This window comes from Protopterus annectens, chromosome 4.part1, assembly GCF_019279795.1.
Source record: "Protopterus annectens isolate FY-2018-M chromosome 4.part1, PAN1.0, whole genome shotgun sequence".
Lineage (NCBI taxonomy): Eukaryota > Metazoa > Chordata > Ceratodontiformes > Protopteridae > Protopterus > Protopterus annectens.
The window spans coordinates 668,480,397-668,497,369 of NC_056734.1; positions in this window are offsets into that span (position 1 = coordinate 668,480,397).

The following is a 16,973-nucleotide window of genomic DNA, read 5'->3' on the forward strand; positions in this document are numbered from 1 at the left end:
ACCCCATACATCATTTATACATTTTTTAACTCATCCTATGTTGTTATAATATGTCAATGTCAAGTATGGTAGTTGGGTTGCAATTTGCTTCATGTTGCCCAGAATTTTCTTAGTTCCAATTATTTCCCCACTGGGCAATAGCGGTAAATATGTTATTCCCCATCCTTCCACCACACATCTTTTTATTGGTTCAATCATTTTGTCGGGATACCCTCTTTCCCCAAACATACTGTGTACAAACTCAATTTCTTTCACAAAATCCATTCTATCTGAAGTCATTCTTGCTATTCTAACCATTTACCCCTTAATAATATTCTTTTTAAGATTATATGGGTGATCACTCTCGTAGTGTAAATATGAGTTAGAATAGCATTCTTTTCTATATATACTTGACTTACAGGTTTTATTTTTATAGACCTTTTGTAACTTCACATCTAAATAATGTGTTTCTTCCACCCCTAATTCATAAGTAAAATGCAAGAACCCAGTACTTCGATTCAGGTATTCCATGAAATCTGGGATCAAATCCATTATTCAAGTAGTTTCATTGCTTTATTTTACTAATTAATTGATTTGACCAATGATAGTTAATGAGGATGTATAAAGATGGATGGTCTATTTTCAGCAGATGATTCGGATGAAGTCTCCCGAGTGGAGATGAAAGCGCTCAGTCTGTTGTTTATTTTATGGTGTTTTGTTCAATAAATCTTGGCAATACTCCTTGATACACTGATATCAAACTTCATACATACATATTAGAACCCCATTTTCTTATATTCAGTCTTGCTGTTCCAGAACTTGTATGTTCAAGTCTAGGAGTTTAAAACTGCCATCCAAAGGTCCACATCTGCCACGTTCTAATGCCTGAAGCTGACTAATCTTTAAATACAGAGATATTAATGATTATGATAAGGGACATCCTTTCCAAACACAGAGAACTGTGAGATTTCAAGATAATGTCCATAATGTCAATAGGGGCAGGACCAGAAAAAGACCCAGATCTATACTAAAAAACAGAGACCAATTTCACACCAGTACCTCAGGGGAGGAGTCATCTTACACTGACAGTGAATGTGGTAATATAGCCAACTCTCCACTCAAAAAGAAAACCAATACCAAATACCCTTTAGGTATGGGAGGAAATCCAGAGGGGGGAGGAAACATAGAAACAAACACATCTACAGATTCCATGACGGGATTAATACAAGCATTACTGAAGTAACTACTCAAGTTTTTAAAAATGTTTTGAATTTATCAGACCATGTACTCACAGACGATCAGGAACAGGTTTTGAATAAAGGGTTAAACTTTGTTCCAAGTTTTTTCTCTGATTAATATCAAACCTCGTTAGATGTCATTGATTTTTGTCGTAGACTTAATCTTAAACTGTTTTTCTCTGAACAGGATAGTTCTAGTACTCAAAGATCTACTGATTTTACATTTTATAAATCTACCTTTCAGCCGCCTATGAATAAAAATGTAGCCATTTTTCAACAGGCGGTGTTGAAAGATTTACATTTCCCCCTTTTTGAAGCTTCTACTAGCAGTGATAACGTCACCACTTTAGAAAGGGTGGCCTTATCAGAACTTAGAGCTAATCAGAATATAGCTATTCTTCAAGCAGACAAGGGTGGTGCAGTGGTCATTTTGAACATGGACTATTATGTCAATGAGGGTTTACGGCAACTATCGGATGTACATTGTTATATGAAAATGGGGATTGATCCCACTAGTCAATTTAAAAAAGAGATTGATTTATTTTTACAATCTGCATTGGAGGAAGGTATCATCACACAAAAAACTGTTCAACATTTACAGGTCAAAGATCCAGACAGACAAATCTTATATTTACTTCCGAAAATACACAAATCTATTACACACCCACCAGGAAGGCCAATTGTTTCTGGCCATGGCTCCCTTACTGAACCACTTTCTGCATTTTTAACTCAATTTCTCAAACCTTTATTGCCACTTGTTAGGGCAAGAATCCAGGATACAACACAATTCTTGAAAATCATTGAGGATAGTCAGCTTGAGCCCCATTGGTTGATGTGTACATTGGATGTAAAATCCCTTTATACCAGTATACCACATTGGGCCGGGCTCCAAGCTTTGGAATATTGGCTTGCTAAAGCAGAACTTTATCCTCCAGGTTTTAATACTCTGCTTATTTGTTTAATGGAACATGTCCTGACTAAAAATGTGTTCTATTTCCAAGGGGATTGCTATTGGCAACTGCAAGGTACGGCCATGGGGGCTTCTTTTGCCCCTATTTACGCAGATCTTTTTATGGCCTACCTGGAAGAATGCCTTATTTACAATCCCCTACATAACATATATCTGTCACAGCTACATAACATATATCTGGTAGAAATGGATATATGGAGGAGATACCTAGATGATTGCTGGATGGTGTTGCATGCGGATGCAGATTATCTTCAAGAATTTTTGGAATATCTCAATAATAACATTTGGGGTATTGAATTTTCTGTTACATCCCATAGGGATATGATAGCTTTTTTGGATGTCACTGTATATTGTAACAGTGACCACACACTTAACACCAAAATCCATCGGAAATATCCCCAGTTCAATACTTTGTTACATGCAAAGAGTATGCATCCACGTCACACCATCCGCAACATCCCCAAATCTCAATATTTGAGAATTCGGAGAATCAATTCTTCTCATGAGGATTATACAGCTGCAAAAGCTGATTTAAAATCCAGATTTTTGGATAGGGGTTATTGCATTTCTGATATTGAATCTGCCAGAATTTGGTCGGACAGGCAGGAAAGGAACACATTGTTGGAATATAGGGACAAAAGTAAACATCTTAACAGCCAAAATATTAGACTCATCACTACTTTAGGCAAAAATCACCAAACAGTTAGGCAAGCTGTGAACAATAATTGGAACATTTTATTAGCTAATGATTTTTTGAGGGGTATCCTGGATAACCAGTGTTCATTTTCATTCAGACGAGGAAAAATTTTGGGTACTTTCTTTTCCCATTATAAGCACAGAGAAAGTGGTGCAGCCAAATACAAACAACTTACTATCATGGGGGATGAGTTATTAGGAACATTTCGATGTGGATATTGTATATCTTGTGCCCAAGTTAATCAGTTAAAACAGTTTACAAGTTCTAACACAAGTAAAGTATATGACATCAGAGTTTTTGGCAATTGTTCAACCAGCTGGGTTATTTATCTGGCTACATGCCAATGTAAATCGTTTTATGTTGGCAAAACATCACGTTCATTACGAATCAGAATTGGGGAACATCTGAGTGATATTCGTAATCAAAAAATATCTAATGCACTCTATTTACACACTATTAAACATCCGAGTGCTAAGTTTATGTTCACCATTATAGATAAAATTACGGGTAATAGGAATAATCAAACAGGCTGGCAAGGAATACTAAGCCACAAAGAAAGGTACTGGATCACACACCTTGGTGCCCTATTTCCACCTGGTCTCAATGACCATTTATAAATCATGAAATTATGATAGTTATTAAGTTATAATTTGAACATACAGTCCTAAATATTGTATTAATGTTGTCAATATTGATACCTAATATATTATTATTAATATTTATTCTAGATTATGGATACAGGCAAACATTATTTTTATATAGGTTTGCCTTTGTCATTTTGTATTAGGTATGATTATTTGGTTAAAGTATATATTCACACTTATGTGTTTTGATATACACCTTTTATTTACTGTATTAATTTAATTCTGTATTGGGAGCCTAATAAGAATGTCTCTTTTCCTATTGGTCAACAGTATTATTTATACTGACGTTGGTTTCAGATTCACATTTTTGTTTGTTCTTACTCACTGAAGAAGGCGGGTGCCGAAACTAGTATGAGTATTACTATTTAGAGAGGGACAATTTTGTCCGTTTTTTTCACCTCACAATAAACGGTGGAACTATCTTGCTGGCCTTTTTGTGTTTAATCTTTAAATACCCCATGTGCCTGTTGGGAAACTGCTCCAGGTATATTTATCCTTCCACAGAAATATTCTTATATGCATCTTTAGGTGATTCACTTTCATACTTTATTGTATTTTATTTACATTTGTTAACCAGGGTAAAACACTAGTTCATTTGTCCGGACCATTTTCAGTTTCAGCTAGGGAAAGACAATGCAGGAATAGGAATAAAATAAACTGTAATAAAATACAGCTATGACAAACATGAAATCTAACATATACATACTAGTATGTTTAGGTGTTGTATTATATTTACAGTTTTATATATGAGGAAATTATATTTCAAGCCAATTTGTTAATGGCCTCTGTAGCTTTACATGTCACACAAGACTTAAGTATTACAGTATGCCAGTGGATCTATATTTAATTCGCTGAGTGTTTACTTGCTAAGACATTCAATGCAGGCAATCCAATGTTTCTGTAGTCTTCTGTGCAATGCATTTACTTATGCTAGCATGATTCTGGAGGTGGAAGTCCTTCAGGTGCATATAATACTCAAAGCAAAGTCTTAGGTTCATAGGTTGATACTAGGCTATCTGCCCTAGGGCATTTATAAGCCTAGCCAGACTGTGTTTGGCTTTCACCACCCTTTTAGATTAGTTGACTGTGCCTCTGTATAGTAGGTCACAGAAGATAGCCCTTTTGAGGTTAGTTTACTGTGCCTCTGTCTAGTAGGGACACAGAAGACATCCCAGGGGTAAACCTACGATCTCCCATCCACTCGTCAAGATTTCTCTTGAAGAGGGTCATTGAGGGACTCTGCCTAACATGGATTGGGATTTTGTTCCAGAGTGAGGGGAGCCTCTGGGATATGAATCTGTCCCTCCAGCATGTCCTATTTATTTCTGTGCTGAGGTTTAAGTCCCTGGAGCGTGTAGCTCTAAGGAATTTGGATTTCCTGAGGTGGAGCATGTCCATTAATTCTGGGTTGGACATGGCTTTATACGTCAGGCACAGATTGCCTCTGAGTAGGTGGTAAGCAACTGAGTAGAGCTGGAGTTTCTTTAGCCTAACTGCATAGGGCATCTGTTTGAGTCCCTTGATCCTCTTGGTGAGGTACTTTTGGGGTCTTTCCAATTGCTGCAGGTGTCGGGTAAGGTACATCCCAAATGGGGCATTATATTCAATTATGGGCCTGATGAGTGATGAGTAGAGGGGCACAATGACCTCTCTTGATCTAGATGTGAACCCTTTCGTGATAAGGTGGGCTATATAGAAGGTCTTTCTAACCACTTTGGTAACGTGATTGTCAAAGGAGAGATTGCTATCTACTTAAAATCCCTAATTAGTTCTTCCGTACTTAATGGATTACCACCTATGTGGTAATTTGTGGGCACTTTGTTTTTCCCAAAGGGGATGACTATGCACTTTTTGGCATTTAGCTTTAGGCCATGGTTCTGGCACCAGTTATCCATCTCTGTGAGACCCTTTTGGAAGATGCTTGTGGCAGTCGGCGAGTTGATTATGGCACCCAGTTTGCAGTCATCTGCGAACTTGGTCAGCCATAGTCCTCCCATGTTAGCCTGTACCTCAGAGAAATATATACCGAACAAGAGAGGTCCCAGGACTGAGCCTTGTGGGATGCCACTTGTAACTGGTTTAGAGTCTGACATGGCACCTGCAATTCTGACCATGTGGGTTCTATCCTTGAGCCAGTTTGCAACCCATCTTGTGACATAGGAGTTGATATTTAAGCTGGTGAGCTTATTTATGATGCCCGAGTGGGGTATTGTGTCGAAGGCTTTTGCGAGGTCCAGGTAGGCTGTGTGGACTACCTTTCCTTCATCTATGGCCTTGGTGACTGTTTCAAAGAAGTTGACCAGGTTCAAGAGGCAAGATCTGCCCTTAACAAAGCTGAATTGGGTAGGATCCAGTGTTTGGAGGTTCCCAATGTCTTTGTTTATGAGTTTCATGATGATACACTCCATAGCTTTGCAGACCAGGCTAGTCAGGCTTATAGGGTGATAGTTTCCAGGGTCCGTTGTGGCACCACCTTTGTGGAGTGGGACCACTGTTGCTGTATGCCATTCCTTGGGTACATATCCTGTAGTAAGGCTGAGATTGAACAGTGACTTTACGTGAGGGTTCAGTTCTTCTTGGAGTTCATGTAAGATGCAGCCCGGGACACCGTCCAGTCCCATTGATGCTGTGTTTTTTGCTTTGGAGAGGGAAGCTCTCACCTGTGCATCTAGGAGGCTACACTCTGTTGGGATAGACATTTGCTCTTTTGGGGGGGAAGGGGAGGGGGGAGTTTGCACTGAACCTGTCTGCCAGGATGTTGGCAATGTCTGTGGGTTTAGTGTATTTTTTGTCATTTTGAACTAACTCAGGGCATATCTGGGAGTTGCCACCCAGGTTCCTGACATAACTAAAGAAGGCCTTGTGATTATCTTTAGCATCTTGTGCAATTTTTCTTTCGAAGCTGGCCTTAGATGATTTTATGAGGGATTGTAGTTTCTTGCTAGTACTGATCTTAAACCATAAAAACAAAGATATAATAAAGAATACAGTAACTCATTTAGCTGTCCATTTTTTTCTGAATCAAAACAGCAACTGCTGTTATCTTAATAATTTGTTTCCCTTCAGGGTGATAACAGATTGCTGCACAATCATCATATGGGAAGCAACCAGAGGACTTTTGCGTAATAATTTGCCCTCACTAATTTTGCATTAGGATGCAGCCAATAAAAGGCCATCCAATCTGCTTCACATGACAACATTGCATGGCCATACAAGTGATATACTCTTTTAAGCAGGTCTGCTCTGCACTGCTCTGTAAATGAATAGCTTCAAAGAGGTCTTGGATCTTCACTGGAGTGCATGGACAGGTGAGGATCTCCACTTCATTCCTACTTTCCTAGGACAGGAAAGTATAAATAAGTACTGTGCTTTTGTTTTGTTTTGTTTTCCACCATTTTTAACATACCAAGCACAATTAAGCTGAACAGTTTAAACAAAAACCCTATATATATATATATATATATATATATATATATATATATATATATATATATATATATATATATATATATATATATATATATATATATATATATATATATATATATATACACACACACACATATAGATAGATCGATATAGCTATAGATATGTATATACACAAAACACTACAGAACAACACAATGGTATACATTACAGCAATCACAAAAACATGCCAACAGCCACCTCTTTGAGCATGCCACACATTTCAACACAGACACAAACCACACAGCAATCATAAGCATCATGCTAAAGATGTGTACAGTCCCTGTTTTCCCTGTGTAGGGAACTTCGCTTCCTCCAACCTTATTAACTTTACATACCAACCCTCAGGGGTATTACTTTAGCTAAAACTACATATTCCTAAGGGCCAACAATATTGCTGAGAAACCTGGCCTCTTCTATCTCTGCAAGCAAAAAGCAACATTTTGGTTTTTTTTGCAAATTACTTTAGACAAAATTGTGTATTCACATTTTGAATGCAATAGAATAAGAAGAGTAATGTACAGATATATAAACAATGATTAGTGATCAAAAAGTCTTACTACAGCTAGCCAGGATGCAACTGACGTTCTCCATTTGCCTCTTCATTCTTCACCTAATCCAGCCCCTCTTAATTCTGTCTGTAATTTATATGTCTTTGATTTATCATAGGATCTGCTCCTCAGTTTAAAAAATACGTTCTTAAATATAACCTTTTTGGTACCACTCATGTCCACTTACCCACCCCCAGACTTTCACCTTAGCTTTAATGCATCAGATAACCTACATTTTACTGAGTCCATATCAAGTCCTCCTATGGGTTTCTTCCCTGCAAACTGTTTGTGCTCAAAGCCATCAGTTTTCTTGTGTCTCTAACCAGTAATACTTCTGAGCACATGTTAGGGGGTGTCTTCTGCAAACACCCATAACAGTTTCATGGACCTTTCTCTGCAAGGCCTACTGAACTATGAAGAGTACTCAGGGTGACATTGCATGTCTCATGACTTCCTGTCTACTTATCAGTCTGACTTCCACCTTTTTGTCTTGTTTGTTTCACCTGTCATCAGTGGTAGAAATGCTTTTCAGCCATTCTAGCAAGATCTTTGCTGGTTAAAGCCATGTTCACCTGAAAGATTATCATGAAACATATTTGCTGTTGAGTAAGCTTTAAGTACTGTTTTAATGTTTTATATGTAGCATGGTTTTGGAATTATTAATGCAAATATGAACAAACAATATTTGATGCCTGGAGGTGTCAGTAGGCTGAACCTGCAGACGCCTGCAGGCGGCACTCGGTTGTAATGAGTTAGTTATCAACAAAGGCAGCACTGGATGAGCTGGATGAGAGAGGAGTGAGTAGGGAGTATTTGCTTTGTTTCCAGGGGTACACATTTCATGGTCTATTCCCCAGTAAATACTTTTGAACATATGGTGATGACTTCTTGTTGCAAGGAAGCAGAGCCTTTAAGTACTATGTCCATCACAGAACTGGATGTCATTCCCCAAACTGAAATTTGCATGCTCGCCCCTTCAAAGTCTCCAGCCATGTGCAATGGAAAATGTTGGGTTGTAAAGCAGAACAACCCCCGTCCTTATGAGAATAATGGTACAGCTCATCGCATGCCCTACCACTGCCAAGAGGGGAAGGAACGGATCAAAATAGCTGCTGGGGTCATCTTGATGGTCAGAGGGTACTGGAGTCTACTCTTTAAATCAATACCATTTAATAATAACAATGACATGCCCAGCTGTACTTATATTTGGCTTAATCAAAAAAAGTGACAATGGCCATCAGATCATTTTGTTAAATTAAAAAAAAGAAAGCTTTGTTGCTTTTATGGAGCGCAGGACTTTATTATCCTAGTGGTAGAATTAAGCTCCTCCCTCAGACTGCTGCTATATCTAGGTAAATAACTCCATGTTTAGATTACAAAAGTAAGGAAAATCTCTGAATGGTAGGTAAGACAGGTAATTTTTGGCAAAATTGACTATAAGGCACTCTTTTCATTCAGGCTATTAAATCCCCTCCCACAATTCCCTGGATCAGCAACTGCATTAGTGAAACCTGAACAGTGTCTTCACCTCCACTCTCAAGGTCCTAAAATAACACAAACAATAAGTGTATTCAATTAAGGCTAACTAGAAAAATGTCCTACCCACATCTGAACATTTTACAATGACACAAAGAGATGCTTTTCCCTAGTTGTTATTGGCTCAGTGGTACAGAAAGCTAGAGCCCTGACTACATCCATGAAGACCCAAATATGAGCAATGAGACATTGTTTCAGAGAAGCCAGCTAGGGGGTGGGTCAGTAACTCTGCTGCCTGACTCATTCGTCGTAAAGGTAGGTCGTCAGACTTCAATGTGAAAAGAGCTCCAAGGCAGACAGCCTGCTTAAGAACTCAGTGAGCCCCTGTCAATGTACAGCACAACAGGGGAAATATGCTTCTATGCAGCTCTTGTATGGCAGGCATAGCGTGTCACCTTCTAGCCAGCAAAAGCAAAGGAGAACATTAGCCTGCTTGAAAAATCCAGGACAGCTGTGGATGATGGCCTACCAGCACCTAACTCTTACCCTCTCTGCCTTGACATTACATAAGAAACCCAATGGTATTCCATTCAGGAAAGAGAGACCTTCCACCTGATGCCCTGGAGTGCTAGCACTAGGTGATATCCAGGGGGAAAATGTCTTAATGTGGTGCTGTGGGTGGCTAGGTGGTCAAGACAAGTGACAGACACCCTCCCCTTACACCAGCAATCCCTGTAATGACACTGGGGGTTGCCTAATCACCAAAATAAAGTCATGACATAAAGAAAACTGTATCTTACTAATTGCAAGTGCTTACTTTTCACAGCAGCATTGCCCACAAGCACATCACTGTACAATGAAACTGAGGAATGCTCAGTTCCTGTATCCCAACAGTCTCACTTGTAGTGCTAGGGATGCACAGTTTCCCATTACAACACTCCAGCAATATTAAAGCAAAAAAATTCAGTGAATTTCCTCAGGAGAGTAACTCTCATGTTCTGAATCATTTCAGATCCAAGTCAAATGTACTTCTCATCTTAAATCACTTTTGCTGCAGCAATAAAAATATTTTACATCTATTTATGTATTTATTTACTTTAATTTCTTTAGCAAAGTAGAGCTCTATAATCAGTAAAACAGTTTAAGTCTCAGTCCAAAATCAAAACAGAGATAACACCAAAGTTTATGTTTTAGTATAATGTTAACATAAAATAACATGAAATGAATTCATAATGGAAAGCCTTTGTGGTAAAACTATCACAAATTGTAGAAGTTGTGATGCTTTTTTAATCAGCTGAATGTTGCCAGTTAACTTTCTCATTATTACATTTACATTACCTTTACTTGACTGTTGGAGATAATAATTTTATTAAGTCAGCTATTAACTCGCACTCACCCACAAACTAATAAACCAACCACTAAAAGTCCCATCCCTCCAGAATTGACTCCAACCCTACATAACCACGAGACCACTAAGATCCAGCCACAAAAACCTCCTACAGGTCACAAGAGCCATTAACTCTGCTGGAGAAGCATTATTCTCCTGCACTATAGCCAAACTCTGAAACTCCCTCCCATCCTCAATTACCTCTGTAACTTCTTGAACCCACTTTAAATCCTTACTAAAATCACACTAAAAAACTTGCCAGATATGCCCTTGCAACCCCCCCCCTCTAATACCATCCACTCCCCCCACCCACTACCTCTCTCAGCCCCTATCAACAACCTACTCTTAGCAAGCTTGGCTACTCATGTTCCCAGCTACCTACCACATAATACTAACTTCTTGTAGCAACAACTGCCAATGGCTGTTATGTACCTCAAAAACAGATTGTATCAATTGTTCACTGATGAATCTCAACTACATTTGTAACCATGTTTAGTATATGCCACCATATTTTAAAATTGTACTATGTTCTACAGCTGTTTTACATCTATGTTTTATTCTTGTCTTGCGTCTTTAGCTGGACTAATGTCTATATTTAAATGCTATGTTTTTAACTGTATAATGCAAATAATACTTAATGTGGAGCTTTTCTCCCCGGGCCTCCGCTGAAAATGGACCTGTGTCCAGTCGGACTCTCCCGGTCAACAAATGTAAATTAATAAATAAATAAAATGCATTTAACATTTTATTTGCCTTCCACCCCTACCTTTCACATTTTCTTCGCTTGTTTCATGGCATGCCATCTTAAATGACTCTGTGGAATTCCTCTACACTACCCATTCTAGTTGTCCATTCTGTGGTGGTACTCACAAACAAATAGTGCATCATGTTATGCTATAGGAGAAATAACATGACATGTATAATATGGAAATAACCCCATAATGACATACATATGAGTGTCAACATGCCATTGAGAAAATGTGGCATAACAGGGCAGCATTCCACTTATGTGAATTCCAGTTCATCACCTGGGGATGTGATCTCTGACTTCCCCAACCTTATAGCCAGATGTGATTTAGAAATGTATAAAATTAGTGACAAGCTATAGCAATCATCTATTCTGAATACCAGCTTTTCTTATGCTATGATGCCAGATATGGCATCTACAACAACAGGGCAGCATGCACCTCTATGCACTTTTGCTGCTACTCCCTGTAGTTTTGGACATTGACCATCTTCATCACAGGCAGACCTGCCAATGGCCTACATACCATCATCTCCACTACAGGGATACTATTGTCTGCTATAGTATGAGCAGGTAACACCTTAGTAGGCATGTACCGCTCTCACATGGAATCAAAGTGATGTGTGGCATGTATATCCCAGTGAACACAGAAGTATTGCCAGCATTAACCTCCATTGCTAAAGGGACTTTCCATAATCTGACAGGGACATGTTAGAAGATTTGCAGGCATTGGCATCTCAAGTCCTACACCAATTCTTTGACATGGTGGTTCATTATGTGAAGAAGTATATTTGGTTACTATGGACAGCAGAGGAGAGAACCACCACTCTGCAGATATTCTATGAAATGGCCCATTTCCCTGAGATTCAGAGGGTCAATAGCTGCACTAACACTGCTATCAAGTCCCCATATGCTCTACATGGCATCCGATAAATCAGCCAGAAAGGCTTCCATTCCATTAAATGCCAGGCCATATGCAATACATGGGGTATTACATACAAAATGTTCATGAACCATCCAGACATTTCCTATGATTCTCATATCTGGCACATGTGCAACCCATATCTGGCTCATTTGTGACCTATACCAGTGTTTCATGTGAGATAACGTTCCACAGGGTCATCTAGTTCATAGGAATACACATTCTTCCACACAGAGTCCTGGATATGCTTGTGCCCATGAGCGTACAGCAGGCCAGTCATAAGAGTGTCTATTGTTATTGTTATGTGTTTTGTGTGAGGCATTATATGCACTGGAATTGTGGTTAATGACCTCCAAATGCATCTCCAAGACCATGTCAGAAATGGCCTATTATACCACACTGTCACAGACAATGAATTTTGTCAAATGTGTCTTCAGAATTCTGAAGACCAGTTCAGTTGTTTGAATAGATTTGGTGGTGCACTGCAGTATGCTCCAGAGACCCGAAGCATGATATTTGTGGTGTTTGTCATGTTAAGTAATATGGTGCTGCAACAGAAATTACAATATGGATACACCATAACATTGCCAGACACATCTGTGGCAGTAGCAGAGGAAAAGTGAGGTGAGGAGTTGTCAGAGTACAACACATGAGGCATGCACAATGCATCATGACACTGACAAAGAGGTGGTGTCTGGTCCATACCTATGGCCTTTGACAAGGGCAATGCAAAATAAAACTGATGCATATGGCAATACATCCAGCCTATGCAGTACAATGGAGTATAATGCATTGACTAGCCACAGTCTGCATCACATATTGATGTATCCATACAGTTCATATGGGTGGTCATGACACTCATCATTTGCACAAGTGGGGATGCAGCACAGAGACAGGGGGCATTAACGCTAACATGTCTATTGGTCATGGGTGGTGGATGCAGTCATCACACACATGGCTATGAGGTTGGAGTAGTCAGAAATCACATCCCGCGGTGATGAGGTGAAATTTCTGTGAGTGGAATGCTGGCTAGGTATGTCATTTTTTTTCAATGTGTCAGGACTTGAAGCATCCTCTACCAGGAATGATATACCATACTATAACTAGAGCATATACTGGAACTGTGCTGTGTGCCAACCTATGTATGCCAGGAGAATGTCAACATTCAGGACACCATGAAAAGGTATGTGCAGGTTTTGGTCATAGTAGGGCTACAGGGAGTGTGATGGTGCTGAACTCCTGGGTGCTAAGTGGCCTTCCTAGTGGGTTATGTCCACTCTGAGACCTAAAGGGCATTGGCTGCAACCATGAGAGTACCCACAAGCAGGAGCATAGGCAGCTATGGAGAATGTGGACTTGTGGACACTGAACCTGGCTCTGGAGAAGTGCATACCATTTGTGCAAGCCTGGCATGTGATTGTGGAATGTGCACCCATCTACTAACACTACCCCATGTGCCAGTTGTCCACATCTTCATGGCCACACCAATGTCTGAGAAGTGGGTCACCAGAACATTCAGCAGGCATGTCTGCTCCTGGTCCTTGTTTGCTGTCACTCTGCATGCATTGCAGGATGTCCCACAGTGCCTGAATTGGTTGCACTTCCTTACACAAGCTATAGAGCACATCCTACATCTCTAACATGGTGTGAGAAGTAGCTAACTGTGGCTGAATCACTGACCACTATATTTACTAATTAATGCCAAGAGTGACATCCAGGTTGCCTTTTAAGCATGGCAATGATGTCCATCTTCATGTCTTTCTCTTATATTGGATGCTCACCCCCTAGAGCCGCTACAGTCCTCCAATGTTATCTATGGTTTCAACACCTCTGTGTGTAGTCTTGGTGGGGATGACATAAACAGATCATCCAGCTAAACACAGAGAATGATAAAGATTCATATCACCATCAAGTCAGCTCTGTGTGGTGTGACTGTGCCATCCATTGCTAGAACTGCTGATGGTACAGTTATCAATGACCCAGAGTAATCAAGCATGTTCTGACCTCCTACACTGGATCCTCAGTAGAACCTGCGAATGCAGGAGGATAACATACCTGTGACAATGATGGATTATATTTGTGACTCCCACTACCATGTGGTACATAGACAGCTACATGCCAACTATATACTTAACTTATGCACATGTACATACTTTGTGGTCCAGGGTGTCGCTTTTGCAACCTTGATGTCCCTGGATAACAGAAATACACATGTGGTTGCCTGATAAACAATTCACAGTTGCAAGTCAATGTCCTATAGTAATGGCACATTATACTACTAACTTAATGTAACCCCTACAGACACTTGTGCAGTCATCTTCAGGCCAGCTCCACAGCCAAACGACCTTTAGATATGAGGATTCTTTCACATTCCCTTCTGAAGGATACAAGGAATTTCTCCACCTCTAAGAGAAGCATCTGTGCTAGGGATCCACCAGTAGTAGTCAAGACTAGTAGTCAAATAGTCTCTGAGAAAGTACAGAGATGAAGTAAAGTATAGGGAAGAATGCAGGGCAGAGGTAGTGACACATGGGGGCAACAGTGGCGAGACACAGACTAACAGGGCTTGACAGCTGGTAGCACTGGGCTACAAACAGGGTATGTGAGTGACATTTTAGGATGGGAAACATAATGGTGGAGGACAGACAGGGGTAAGAAGGGCCTGTCTGACTGTTCTGGAGGAGAGCCTAACCAGATCTTGCAGCTAATCAACTTTGGTCCTCACCAGCTGCCACACTTCCAGAAGGTGAGCCAGAAGAACCCCATCTGAATCACTTGACCATGAGGAACCTTTAATCCTGCCCTAAGAGGTAACCATAGAGGTTCACCAAAAACCCTCCTGGTCACCTTCCACTAGGTGATCTTCCTCACTCTGCAGTGTAACAGACCTGGGACCAAATCTGATGAACAGCATATAGGTTCATAGGTTCATACTAGGCTATCTGCCCTAAGGCATTTATAAGCCTAGCCAGAGTGTGTTTGGCTTTCGCCATCCATTTTAAATTAATTTTGCTATGCCCTTTTTCGAGGTTAGTATACTTTGCCTCTGTCAAACAGTGACACAGAAGTGATACCAGGGGTAAACCTACAATCTCCCATCCACTCATCAAGATTCCTCTTGAAGAGAGTCACTGAGGGACTCTGCCTAACCTGGACTGGGATTTTATTCCAGAGTGAAGGGAGCCTCTGGGTTATGAATCTGTCCCTCCAGCATGTCCTATTTATTTCAGTGCTGAGGTTCAACTCTCTCGAGCGCGTAGCTCAATGGGATTTGGATTTTCTGAGGTGCAGCATGTCCATTAATTCCAGGTTGGACATGGCTTTATATATCGGGCACAGATCACCTCTGAGCAGGCGGTATGCCACTGAGTAGAGCTGGAGTTTCTTTAACCAGGCAGCATATGGCATCTGTTTGAGCCCTTTGATCCTCTTGGTGAGGTACTTTTGGGGTCTTTCCAGTTGCTGCAGGTGTCTGTCTAAGGTACATCCCAAAAGGGGCATTGTACTCAATTATGAGCCTGATGAGGGATGAGTAAAGAGGCACGATGACCTCCCCTGATCTAGATGTGAATCCCTTCATGATTAGGTGGGCTATATAAAATGTTTTTCTAACCACTTTGCCCACGTGGTTGTCAAATGAGAGATTGCTATCAACTTGGGTCCCCAGGTCCCTAATTACTTCTTCTGTACTTAATGGATTACCACCTATGTGGTAATTTGTGGGCACTTTGTTTTTGCCAGAGGGGATGACTATACACTTTTTGGCATTTAGCTTGAGGCCATGGCTCTGGCACCAGTTGTCTGTTTCTATGAGGCCCTTTTGGAGGATGCTTGTGTCGGCTGGAGAGTCGATTATGGCACCCAGTTTGCAGTCATCTGCGAACTTGGTCAGCCACAGTCCTTCCGTGTTGACCTGTACCTCCGAGAAATATATACCGAACAAGAGAGGTCCCAGGACTGAGCCTTGTGGGACGCCACTTGTAACTGGTTTGGAGTCTGACATGGCTCCAGCAATTCTAACCATGTGGGTTCTATCCTTGAGCCAGTTTGCAACCCATCTAGTGACATAGGGGTTTATATTTAATCTGGTGAGCTTATCTATAATGCCTGAGTGGGGTATTGTATTGAAGGCTTTTGCAAGGTCCAGGTAGGCTGTGTGGACCACCTTCCCCTCGTCAATGGCCTTGGTGACTGTTTCAAAGAAATTGACCAGGTTTAAGAGGCAAGATCTGCCCTTAACAAAGCCGAACTGGGTAGGATCCAGTGTCTGTAGGTCCCCAATATCTTTATTTATGAGGTCCATGATGATCCTTTCCATAGCTTTGCAGACCAAGCTAGTCAGGTTTATGGGGCGATAGTTTCCAGGATCTGTTGAGGCACCACCCTTGTGGAGAGGGACCATTGTTGCTGTACGTCACTCTTTGGGTACATATCCTGTAGTAAGGCTGAGATTGAATAGTAGTTTTATGTTTGGGTTTAGCTCTTCTTGGAGTTTATGTAGGATGCAGCCCGGGACACCGTCTGGTCCCGTTGATGCTGTGTTTTTTGCTTTGGAGAGGGCGGCTCTTAATCTTAGTCCTTCTACAGCCTTTATAACAGCTGACCCGTAGAAGAAAAAAAATAGAAAAAAGAAGACAGAGAGCAGGAGAGAAAAAGTACAACAAATTAATGCATCTTACACTTTATTACAATAAAATAGTACAGACAGCAGAGCCCTACACTTAATCAACTGCCTGGAGAGAATGTCATACCTCCTTAGTAAGGGCATCATATTTGCTTCTATCTCCTCAGCCACTGGAAAATATAAAACAAATACTTATTAGTAGAGCATAAACCTGACAATAAAAGTTAATTACAGCTACAGGGAGTAGGGCTAAGGTACTGTGCCAAACCTAGCTC